The following is a 13,356-nucleotide window of genomic DNA, read 5'->3' as shown; positions in this document are numbered from 1 at the left end:
AGCCAAGGCCTCATCTGCTTGCTTCAACCCCATGACACCATTTCAAAAAGAACAGGGAGTTCTCCAGGTATTCTGGCCAACACTGCTACATTATGACAGTGACTATACATTTCAAAAGTACTATCTTGACTGCAACCATGAGGTTGTGAAAAAAGGAAAGGTTGTTCTCATTTGCATAATCTCAGAGTAAGGGGTCACCCATTTAAGACAGAGATGAGGGGTAATTTCTTCTCTCAGAGGTCAGTGAATCTGTGGAATTTGTTACCACAGAAGCTTCAGAGGCTGGGTCATTAAGTACGTCCAAGGCTGAGAAAAATAGTTTTTTCATCAGTAAAGGAATCAAGGGTTATGGAGATAAGGTGGGGCAATAGAATGGAGGATTTTCATATCAGATCAGCCATGATCTAATTGAATGATGAAGCATACTGATGGGTCAAGTGGCCTCCTTCTCCCCTACATCTTATAGTTTTATGGTTTTATATAAATGTAACTCGCTGTTTTTAACATTCCTCTCTGAACTAACGCCCTCTGAAATGAATTGTCTGGTGACAATTTGTAGGACCACGCTGTGTGTACGTTGGTTTTACCAGTTGCCTTTACCAGTTGCCTTTATTACAACAATGGCTTAAAATAAATCTTTTAAAAAAAGCACAGGAGACTCTGAATACCAACCACAGCAGAATGTGAAGCTGCCTCTTCCCTCTTTCATTAAAATCTATAGAACTGAATTTCAATCTGAAGCAGTAACCACTGCTTACCATCTTCCAAAAGCTGACAACCTCACCACATATTTCCAGAGTTCTGGTGTTTTTCAGACTCTCAATATTTAGGGTTTCTTTCGCAATCTCTCTAATGAATTCACTATCAAACTGCTTAAATCAAAATGCAAAGTTTTTCATGGGAATGCCTTTCAAATAATGAGAGTCATACAGGAATCTTAGTGAATCATTTTCTCAGATGGTTTAGTCACTAAAATACAGCAAAAATCCTGGATTCTGGATGTAAATGTTGTAAACCTTGCCACAGAAAGGGTAACTGAAACATGGCAAAGAAAGATTTGTATTTTTATCGTGACTTTCCCACTTCAGATGTTCCAAAATATTTTTTTAAACAATGAGGTATTTTTAAAGTGCAGTCACGATTCAGATGTATAATCTAGCAGCGAATTCTGGCACAGCAGATTCCCACAAGCTTAATGAAGTAATGGGTCAGGATTACATTGAGAAAAAAACAATGAGGGTAACAGCTTAGCACCTCCTCAGTGAAACAGCCCCTCTGATACTGCAACACTCTTTCAGCGCTGCACTTGATTCCAGTCTCCTGAATTGGGCTCTAACCCACAACCTCCTGACACAGTGGCTGGAGTACTTTTAGTTTTAGTTTATTTATTAGTGTCACAAACAAGCTGACATTAACACTGCAATGAAGTGACTGTCAAAATCCCCTGGTTACCATGTTCTGACACATGTTTGGGTACACTGAGGGAGAATTTAACACCTAATGCTCCTAACCAGCACATCTTTCAGACTGTGGGAGGAAACCGGAGCACCTGGAGGAAACCCACATAGACACAGGAAGAACATGCAGACTGTACACAGACAGTGACCCAAACCAGGAACCGAACTTGGGTCCTTGGCGCAGTGAGGAAGCAGTGCTAACCACTGTGCTACCATGCCATCTGTGCTAACACTAAGTCACAAGTAAAGGTTAATACATGTAATCAGATCAGAGGATAACATCAGAATGCTGGGCAATAAACCTTAAATCATCGCTTCAGTCAGAAAAAGAGATAAATCCAGAAAAAGAATGATACAGTCTTAAAATTAGTATTAGTTGATTTAGGTGTGAAACTACTGCATCTGTGCTGCGTGCTATCTGGGACCAATATACCATTCCTGCAGCGCGGAGCACAGTATGCTAGATGGGCTCCACCTACAACTGATTAATCATTTCCACATAGAAAAGGCAACTTTTCTTAAGCCTTTTTTGGAATTACTTTCTGGAAGTTCAAACTAACATTTTATGTTTTAAATGGACTCTTTAATCCCTTTGCTACTCCACAGACATTCATTTCCCACTATTGAAAATGCATTTCAATTAAACTTTTTCAGAAGCACAGTAGATGACCTCAGCCTTGTGCACATTCAACTCCATCTGCCATTGTTACAGTGTTTCACACAATGGATGAAATTTGAAAAGTCTCTCTCCAAAAAGAGGTTGGCTCAGTTGAACTGTTCAAAACTGAGACCGATCGATCTTGGTTTAGTAAAGGCACCCAAGGATATGGAATGAAGATGAGTGAATAGAAAGTACGGATTAGTCATTATCGAGTGAATTGCAGGATCAGGGTCAGTAGGAAGCAAATGGCTGTCTCCCCTCTCCATTTTTCTGAGCTCTTGCTGTATCCGGATCAACTTTTATCATTCAATGGACAGCATGGCCAGAATTCTCCGATGGCGTACGCCAGCGAGAACAGAGAACTTGGCGCTCAGCCAAATCTCCATTCACTGCAGCGGGACTGGAGAATCCTAGCCGCAGGCAAGGCCGGAGAATTCCAACTCCTGTGTTTCATTGTGGGATCTGGCTGTGTTTGATCAGCTGCTTTTACTTAATTAACATGAGTGGCTGCATTTGAAAACAATTAGGTGGTTGTGAAGTCCCTTGAGGTGTCTTGAGCCTGCAGAAACGCAAAATAAATGTAAGTTCTTTACCTGTGGTGAAGATCAAGCAACAGCCAGAGATGGAAAGGGATCAATGCCTGAAGCAAATTTTCTATGATATGATTTGTTGGAAATAAAATTCTCATAAAGAGTTACTTCTTGATATGTTGCATTGGCAAGCAAATGGAAATACTTCGTTCAAAACTCATTGCGCCCGATTTTACCATTTTGATTCTAAGTGCTAGGCGGACTTTAATCTGGGAGTATTTCAGATCTGACTTTTAGACCCGTTCTCCGACGTCTCCATACGCACTCTGCCTGAAAAAAAAATCAGCAACTCTGAATCACACTGCGCAAGCCTGTGGGTGGGGCTTATCGCACCCGAAACTCTGCAGCTCCGATCGGCACCTCCAACTGCGCATGCTCACAAAAAAAGATAGAATATTTCTCCCTTATCACATCGTGCCCAGGCCAGATAATGCCTTCCCCTGGCCCCCACAGACATTGCCCCACCCCCACAAACATTACAGACCCATTTACCCCCCCATCACCTAGATCGATCTCCCCACCTTCTCCCCAACCTTGGCGCTGTGAGGCAGCAGTGCTAACCACTGTGCTACCGTGCCATCTGTGCTAGCACTAAGTCACAAGTAAAGGCTAATACATGCAATCAGATCAGAGGATAACATCAGAGTGCTGGGCGATAAACCTTAAATCATCACTTCAGTCAGAAAAAGAGATAAATCCAGAAAAAGATTTCAGATAAAGTGGCCACAGACACCCCTTCCCCCTCACTCGTCTCAGGCAAAGTGACGGCAGACCTCCCCTTCCCCCTTGCTCATCTCAGGCAGAGTGATAGTGTACCCCCCTTCCCCCTCACTCATCTCAGGCAGAGAGGTAGCGGACACCCCCTTCCCCCTCACTCATCTTAGGCAGAGAAGCAGTGGATCCCCTTTCCCCCTCACTCATCACAGGCAGAGAGATCCCCCCTCCACCCTACCTATCAGGCACAGTGAACCCACTCATCCCCACCCCAGACCCTCCCGCACAAGGCCCCCATCTCCTCCGGACTCTGATGGCTGTGTGACACCTCCCTCTCTCCTGTCCCCAATCATTGAGACACTCATCCACCGCCCGCCCCCTCCCCACCAGCATATCTGCAAGTGCTCACTTGCCTTCCATGCAAAGCTAACAAGCAAACTGCATGTAACTTGCTGGGATGCTCTGCCAAACTGCCTGCAGCAGATTTCCCCTAACAAGGGGCAGCTCCATTAAAAACTCAAGAATGAACAGGCAGGCAGGCATTCCTGCACAAAATGTGCGCACGGCCAGCTCTCTAATTCTTTGAGGGTGACCTGGAAAGACTCTTGGATGCAGTAGAGGTCAGGCGGGACAACCTCTTCCTCCCAGGAGGATGCAGACCAAAAGTGGGGGGGCTTGATGGAAATGCGACCTGGGAGGAAGTCGCCGCCTCGGTCAATGCCAGGGCACTGCCCCCAACCACCCCCCCCCCCAACACCCCACTGCCCCCACCCCACCCCCGCCCCCACACACACACACACACACACACACACACGAGGAAAAAGTCAATGACCTCATTTGGGGTGAGCGCTGAACCCCATTTTGCATCTTCCCCATATCTCCTCCAGATCCTCACATCTCTAGCATCCTGCATGCTTCCAGCTCCTGACCCCCAAGCACCTCCTTCCCCCCAGAGGATATCCGATACCCGCATCACAAGCCACAGGGCATGGTAGACAGCTGGCCTCTTACACCTCTGATGTACATTCTGGGGAGCCACTGAGACCCACCTCGAGGTGCCAGGTCCTGCAACAGGTTGCACAGGTGTTGCGCTGTCTCCTTTCAGAGCCGGAGACGTAGGCGGCACACGGTGTCTGACATCTGCTCGAAAGACATTTGTGCATGGAACTGCTGGGGTCCTTCTTCTACGCTCCCCTCTGGGTGAATGATGGCCACCTCCTGCCGCTGGTGGTCATCTTCCTCTGGTCCTGGAAGTGGCAAGTCTGGGCCTCCTGTGCCCGTAATTCTTCCTCCTGCTCCTCATCCTCAGCTCCAGCAGCAACATAAAGACAGCTAGATCTATTGGTTGCGTAGAAAAAGCCATGTTGTCACTCTGAAGGAGGGGCAGGGAGGGAGGGGAGATGGAGAGGAACATGTGTAGACGTTATGGAACGCTGCTTGCCCCCAGCACATCAACAGTCACTGTCCATACCTCTCCATTTCCCCCAGCCACACGCTCCCCACAATCACAGCTCCCCCAATTCCCCCAGCCACACACTCCCTTCCCCTGGCCACATGCTCCCACAATCACAGCTCCTTGCAAAATTGAGAGGCTGCAGCAGCGCAATTTACAGGGGCTTTGAGCACATCCTTCAGCTGGAAGTGAGCTGAGTGCGCTAGAATGAATAGCTTTGCAGGACCCAAGGGCAGTGTTGAGACCCGGGTCCGTGCTGCAAGTTGGACATTGGAGGCCCTGCAGAGCACCACACACCCACACACACACTCGCAGAGCTGCCACCGACCCAAGACAGAAAATGACCTCAATGACAGGAGTAGCAGAGAGCCGTCGGACGCTATGCACTTACACTCTCACTAACCCTCACTGATGGAGCGCCCGAATCGGACGTTTATTGAGCATGTCTGATTCGCGTCGATTCCCGATTGGCGAACGTGGTGGTAAAAGGGGAAATATTGGTTAAGTTGGGCGTCTAGCCCATTAATTCAATTTACATGTATTCAAGTACATTTAAGTTGCCATCGCGCCCGTTTCAGGTGCTGTCCCAATCATGACCATTTTCAGCCACTGGTAACAGGGAGAACGACACAGAGGCGATCATGGATCACGCTACGCAACTCACGCCCGACTTTAACAAGCTTTCACACCCAAAAAATGGGCGCAACTTGATGGCAAAATTGGGCCCATAGAGAATGATCTAGTTGTAAACAGGAGTCCACAGCTTCACCCATCATATACTATACTTCATATTAAACATTTCAGCTTAACGACAATTTTAAAATGTTAGGAAGCAGACATTGCATTTTCAGCTTTGTGATCTGAATTGCCATAAAACTTGAGCATTGAGCTATTTGCCAACAATATATGACCTTCCTCAGTTTGAGGAACAGTTAGTGATGCCATCTGCATTATCATTTTGTCTTCCATCGGTGTTCTCTCCCTACCTCCTGAGGGAGCCTATCCTTGGCTTTATGGTCTCACAGGCATCAGTTATCCTCCAATACCTCATCCATGTGTCAGATCAGAGGTTGGAGTTTGGAAGCCACTGCTGGTGGCTATTGCAGCCAAGCCCCATGCTTTCCATAGTCAGTATCCACACATGCAGGGGGCGAGATCTCAACTCCTGATTTTCCACACTCCTCACCTGCGAAGTAACAAGGCTCCAACCCAGAAAGGACGGGAATCACATTTCAGTAAATTTAAATATCTTTACAGAGCTCCTCCCTCACTGAATATTCATGCCACACTGATGTCAAGTCAGCGAGGTTTACAACAGGTTTTTTAAGAACTTGAAGCACTTGAGGAGAAACCCGCTGAGGACACCAAGTTAAGTATAACCCCTGGGGAGGAGAGGGAATCCCCCCAGATTTTTTTTTAATAGCAAGTGCAATAAAATCTGGAGAGAAAACATGGCTAGAAAGCTGGAGAGCTGTACTTCAATTTTCTCAGCTCCACCAGCACTCTGAGATTTTCCAGCAGAGGAGGTGGGGGCACATTGCATACCTACCGAAATCAAGAACATGGGACAATTGATCCATATCCTTTGCTCTGGGGTGCTGAGGTCAACTGCAGCTGCTATTTTAGAGTCACGGGGGGAATTTTTCCCAAACTATCTGCCACGGGAATTGTAGCAAGTGGCCATGCAGACCATGCAAATGTCCGTTGATCTCGTACAGATTTTCCAATTTTGGGCTGAGCAGAGCCGGAAAATCCCACCCATAGGGTTTTACAGCACACAACAAGGCCATTTGGCCCATCATGTCTGTACTAGCCACCAAACCCCAATCTATTTGATTTGCATTTTCCAGCACTTAGTCCATAGTGTTGTCAGTGTGAGCTTTCCGAAAAATTCTAAGTGTCAAACTTGCGAGAAAACTGGAGTAATTCACGTTGGTTTTTTCCGTGAGAATTCAAAGAATGTCCCACACTCTGTACACTGAAGAAGCCACCAGCCTGAATATCATTAAAAACTAGGAGGCAGGTCCTATTGTCACTGGAGAGGTTGAAGTCAGCACTCTGAGAGGGCCACTGCACATGCATCGATCTGTCAGTGTTGTGATTGGCGCATGCGCAGTGGCTCATACTGACAGCCTCCCAATTGCTCAACTACTGGCCAGCCCTACAACCCTTCCCCCCCTCCCACATCACCGGCCCCCCCATGGCCCAATTGCTGGTCCCCTAAACGCCCTCTCCCGACCCACCCTGATCTCCTGGGGCCCAGGCTGGCACTGCCAGGGTACCAATGCCCACGGAGCACCCCATCCCCTTGTGTCTGATCCTCTGGAGGCACCATGATTGGTGAGTTTGTCTTCCCCTATCATAAACAAGCGCTACTCCAGAATTTGGGTAATGGAAAATTTTGGCTGGTAGAGCGCTAGTGTTAGAGTCTTGGAGCAGAATACAAAGATAAGCTATGAAACCAGACTAAATCCCAACAATGTTTTTATTTTTGGATAAATGTGAGGATAGGATATTTCTGATCCAGGAATGATTCTGCTGACAAATTAGGTATCCTTTAGAATGAAACAAACTTTATTGAATAACGCAGTTTCAATACAACGCAAATAAATGAATCAGCTTAATCATTAACAGTTGAGCAATATTTAAAAATGAAAGGCAGTGACTTTACTTTCTAACTTATGACTGTTCCAGTTCCAAATAAACAAAGAACACCCAAAGAACATCCCAGCACGGGAAACAGGCCCTTCGGCCCAACGAGCCCACACCGCCACATCTTCCCACACCTACCCTGCCCTGCGTGTATGTGAGTGGAACCTCTAACGTAGCCAGATTCAGGGGAGAATAGTGTCAATTTGGTACACCAATCAGCCTAAGAGCACATCTTTGGGGTGTGGGAGGAAACCGGAGCGCCCAGAGGAAACCCACGCAACCACAGGGAGAATGCGCAAACTCCCACAGACACAGGCCCAAATCCATGTATCTGCACAGCTAGCAGTGATAGTCACTGAGCTGTTGTGGTGCCCGTCTACTGGTCCAGGATCAAGCACACACAACGACACGAAGTACTAGGCCACTCCCGGAACCTCCAAGAGCAGCCCACGCATGACCCACCGTGTGCATGCCCCTCATTTGACAACAAGGTGGACCAAAGTTCCTTTCATTCATAAATAAAATCCACTTTTGAATAAAACATCGAGCAAACAAGCCATACTTTCTTTAACATTTTTTTAACTGCCTTTGAGCTTTCAGAAAGAGATCGAGTTCCAGACGCCTGCAAAATCTTTTTAACTTCATCCAGGCTTCAACTGCAATTAACTCCACTTAGAAAAGAAACCAGAACTAGAGGGCACAGTCTCAAAGTATGTATCTCTGGAATTCTCTGCCCACTGAAGTGGTGGAGGCTACCTCGTTGAATATGTTTAAGTCACGGGTGGAGAGATTTCTGATCGATAAGGGAATTAAGGGTTATGGGGAGCAGGCGGGTAAGTGGAACTGATCCACTTCAGATCCGCCATGATCTTATTGAATGGCAGGGTAGGCTCGAAGGGCTGGATGGCCTACTCCTGCTCCTATTTCTTATGTTCTTATTAACTACTTTTTGCAAAACCCTGTTCTCTCTTCGATGGATTTACCACTGCATATGACATGATGCTTCCAATTACTCTAATCACGAAATTCAACAGGTTTATTTGGAATCAGAAGCTTTCGCAGCACTGCTCTTTCATCAGATGACCCTGATGAAGGAACAGCACTCCAAAAGCTCGTGATTCCAAATAAACCTGTTGGGCTTTAACCTGGTGTTGTGAGACTTTTTACTGTGCCCACTCCAGTCCAACACTGACATCTCCACATTATAAAATATATCACTTCTCACTTCTCTGCATTAAATTTTATCTGTGAAGCTTGTATCCATTTTGCTGCCTATGTCTTCCTGAATTCTGTAGTATCTTCTCTATTTGCTACATTTTTGAGTTCCAAGCCATCAGCAAACATTAAAATTATGCCCCATATACTAAGTCATTGACAGATACCAAAAAAGAACAGCAGTCCCAATACTGGGCCTCAGGACTATATATTTCCAACAGGTCTGAAAAATAACTGCCCGCCACTCCTCTTGGTTAGTTTTGTCCTCGTTGCTAATTTTGTATCCACATGGCCCCTTTAATCCCAATACCTTCCCCTTCTGAATCACTCAATATCCTTTCAGGGTACAGTAAAATAAGTAATATTAATGAGGCTATTGTGACAATATTAATGGAGGCTACAGAGCCTTGGAGTGGAATCAGTAGCTACACAAATGAAACAAAAGCAATTGGAAGTTCAGGGTCTTGCTGAGTTATACAGAACTGATGGTCTCAAGTACCATTCCCATATTGTACTCAGACAGCTGACCTCAGTCAAGTGGGAATTCCGCAATCGGTTTGGTGCCCCTGATAAGGGAGAGGGGGAAGAACCCCACTGCTGACTGCCATGTATTCATTCCTAAGGTAAAATACAACTGTCTGGAGATTGAGTGAGGATGGATTCAAACTAGACTGCCTTACGGCCAAATATCCTGTCAGCATTCATCAGCACACATCGGATACAATGTCTGGTTAAAAGAGAAGGTACCAGTGGAAAGTAAAACCAAATCACAGCCAGATAGTGGAGAAACGGGGATTGATTTTATTGAGCACTATGGTCATCCTATCTCTACCCCTCCTCTGAATAAAAAGTCGGGGGCAAACCAGCCTACAATCCTGATGGCTTCCCCACAGCAACTTAGTGCTGGGAGCAGTGTAAATTGCTTTAATGTGAGACTTCTTGGGATTGACCAGAAGCTTAGTGGTACCAGCTATGCCATCAGGAGCCATTGGTGGGATTACAGTCAATCACTAATGCTGTCGAGCAGGTGAGTCCAGACTTTGGAGCCTCAACAAGGAGGATGTGTGTGGATGAGGGAGAATTGGTTCAAGAAGCCAGCGAGGGGCTAACAGAGTAACAGAAGGGAATGATCTTGGGGATGGTGCCTCTGGTGGCTCAAGAGGCATCCAGAAGAGGTCATATCTCCCCCCGGCCCCCCAACACCTTTGCTTCTTGGCTTCACACATGTGTGTGCCTTCCACATATGACCTGCCCCCTCCACCCCGCCCCTCTGACTGTGGGCAAAATATTGGCATGGGTGGGATGCGGCCATTAATGGCCAGTCCGTTAAGACCCTAAATAGGTTCAAGGTGAGGTGGGCCACCCAATGTCTCTCCAATATGCCCACGTCCCCCACCCTCCCTTTAGAATTTTAGATGGAGAGATAGATGGCAGAAAGACTACCCATTGTTCATCCAGGTGCCCTCTCACTTTCAAACAGAAGAGTCTAAAGTCCAACCCCTGGAGAATAAGGTGAAAAAGAGGGAAAATAAAACTCGTAAAATGAAAGGATTCCATGTATGTAATAGTAACCGAAAGTTAAAATAAAGAAATAATGAGAACAGGTAAGAACACAAAATAAAGAAATATTCAGCATTAGCCGGGGCGGCGGGGTGGGGGGTGGGGGCGGGGGGGGGCGGTGGTGGATGGTGGTGGATTTGAGGCGGTGGGGGGGGGTGATGGTGTCAAAAAGGTTATCATTAGCATTACTAACCTGTTAAAAATAAGGAGAAATGAGCAATAATGGCTGCTTTAAAATACCTGTAGAGTTAAGTGCAACAAAAAAAGGGCACTGATTCTCATATCAATGGAATCTTCGCCTAACCCTTGCAGTCTAGCCCTGACTGGTCCCATTGGTTTCAATCCCTGATTCCCATTGGTCTCAGGGCCTCAATCTCTCACATCAATTTGTCTTTTGGGCCTCAATTTTTGAATCCTATTGGGTCGCTGGACCTCAATCTCTAAATCCTGTTCATCTCCTTGACCTCAATCCCTGACCTTTGCTGGTCTCCTGGCTCCAGAAATCTTGATGGCTGCTGGCCTCCCAATCTTAGTATCCAGCTCCCTTTGGTTTCTGGACAAGGCTGCTTACTGCTGTTATCTGAACCCAAAATCCTGACTCCCACTGAGGCCTGGTGCAGAATCCCTGTGGCCAAGTAATGTTTCGATCTGAAGGCTTAATTCCCACTGATCTCCCATCCTGAAGCTCAAATTCTGCTGATAACTTGACTTGACACCCAGACCTGACCCTTTGAATACCAGTGGTTTCCCAGGGTTCTGTGACTTGCTGGCTTAAATCCCCGACCTCCGTTATTTGTTTGACGCAATGCTTCGTATCAGAATGGCAGGAATAACAAACTCCACCAGTTAATGTATGTCCACATAATAACTATTTTTGCCTCAGGGATGAAGGACTCAAATTCTGTGTAACGTCAATTAGAAATGCTTCATCGCACATGCATTAGTTTACATAAAAGTAAATCTTGACCCTTACAGAAAATTGAGAACGTTATTATGAAACTTCCACTGAAGATTTATTGAGAAAAAGGAAGGAGTCATTTATATAGTACCTGTCATAATCTCAGAATTCCCAGAACAGCTTCACAGGCTGCTGTCAATGTTGGAAACACAGCCCTCAATTCACAATGGTGAATCAGACATATAAATGTGATCATTACAAGATCATCTATTTTACTGATGCTGGGTGAGGGATGAATATTGGTCAAGTTGCTGACTCTTTGAATAGTGTGATGGAATATTTAACATCCCCGAGTGGGCAGTCAGTTTAAGACCCTTTTCAAAATACAACACTTCTTCCAGTTGAGCACTCCTTCAGCACTGTAACAGTTGGATCTTGAGCTTGGGTTTCTGGAGTGGAGCTGAGACACTGTGACTCAGAGGCGAGAATACTCCCACTGAGCCATATGACAGACACCCATATGTGCAATTTCCAACCAAGCGAGGGGAATTAGTGAGAGAGTAGGGTGGTCTGAGGCTGGAAACCTGATCTACTGTTCACCTTCTTTAGCTCAACATTTAAGCCACTTCATTCCTCCAACACATTCTGTAACTCAGTTTGCCTACAATCTGATCAGGTTTTGCAATGTGGTGCACCCTGGTGTATGACACCTCACAAAGGAGAAGCCTGTGCTTTGCTTGGACAACATATAGAAAGAACACAGAAAAACCTGTAGCTTCAGCCCCAGTAATTCCATCACAAAACAATTTCCGACACAGCATTCTCCTGAGACAGATTCCTAAATAGATTAAAAACACATCAAATCTACTTGAACCTCCCCCTCCCTTACAGCTCTTGTCCCACAGACATGAGAAGATACATTGCCCTCTCTCATAATAAAGGTCCTGATTCATAACTTGATTCACCATCGCAAAAGTGGTCTTCAACCCATTGCACTTCGAACGCCTCAGGGACAACTGTCACAACCAGCTTTTGGTAATTCAAAGTCATATTTATGTAAATAAAAGTAAAAACATTCAGTCGTTTTGTATTAAACAATTTAAGTAAAGAATAGGGGAGATTCATATTTGCTCAATTTCAATTCAACACAACAATTCAAATGAAGCAGCTTCAAATGAACATTATCCATTAGCATTATAAACATGCTGAGAGAAATAAGGGTTAAAGATTATTTATATATTATAGCTATCATATGTAGCTAAAATAAATATACATAACTCTGATGAAAAGCTTCAGCTGCTTGTAGTTCTTGTCCAGCATTCTAAACACACACAATCAATAAATGATATGCTATTTTTTGTTAAAAACTTACATTTTCTTGAATGAGTGATGTTGCTCACCCAGATTGTAAGCTCTGTGGTTAAGAGGCGACAGAGCACACAGTGAGATGCTCACCGATTCCCTCTCTCCATCCCTTGTAGTCACCTCACAAAGCTCTCTCCCAAATACACAGATGGTTTCATTCATTAGTTTTGAACAGTTTTCTGTGCAGCAGCTCCCCAGGTTGGCGTCAGGAGAGGCCACGTGAGGTGCTGAACAGCCTATCAGGCACCGACTGATGCTGGTGGGGGGGTGGTAAAGAGACATCAGGCACTGAGACATCATGTAGGTTTCCTTTTTTTTCAAATCAGATAGGTATGCAGTCTGTAGCTTCGAGGGATTTGTTCATTGTGCATGGCTGAGTGTCTGGGGAAATCATGCATTGGAATCCTGAAAAACACTCTCCGACTTGGATAAAATTACGACGGAAAACCTTCAGTGCCTGGTTCTGAGCTACTTTTAATTCAAACCTATTCACCAGTCCATCTGGTATAACAAAAACCACGTCTTCTGTAGGTACAAATATTTTTAAACTACAGGCATACTAAATGGGAAAACATGGGTATTTTAATTTATTTATTAATACAGTACTATTTAACCCTGAACTGAGCTTCTGAGGCACATCTGCTACACCAAAACTGCCTATTCCAATCTAAATAATATTGCCCATCTCCAGCCCTGCCTCAGCTTAATTGCTGTTGAAACTCTTACTCATATTTTTGTAGCCCCGTGGCTTCACTGTTCCAATGATCTCTTGGTTAACCTCCCACCATCTG

General features: G+C 45.4%; 1 long non-coding RNA gene across 1 annotated transcript in view; it reads right to left on the bottom strand.

Moving 5' to 3' along the window:
• The window catches only part of LOC145351552 (uncharacterized), a 44,280-nt gene extending 31,517 nt beyond the window's left edge, over positions 1-12,763 (bottom strand). Inside the window, exon 1 of the long non-coding RNA XR_013888427.1 lies at positions 12,573-12,763. This is a non-coding gene — a long non-coding RNA (uncharacterized LOC145351552). The remainder of the gene's footprint in view (positions 1-12,572) is intronic.
• Positions 12,764-13,356: the final 593 nt, after the last annotated feature.

Source organism: Carcharhinus amblyrhynchos, chromosome 13, assembly GCF_965287045.1.
Source record: "Carcharhinus amblyrhynchos chromosome 13, sCarAmb.v2.hapA, whole genome shotgun sequence".
Taxonomy (NCBI): Eukaryota; Metazoa; Chordata; class Chondrichthyes; order Carcharhiniformes; family Carcharhinidae; genus Carcharhinus; species Carcharhinus amblyrhynchos.
Note: the sequence above shows the minus strand (reverse complement) of the source record. Positions and strands in the feature narration are given on the sequence as shown.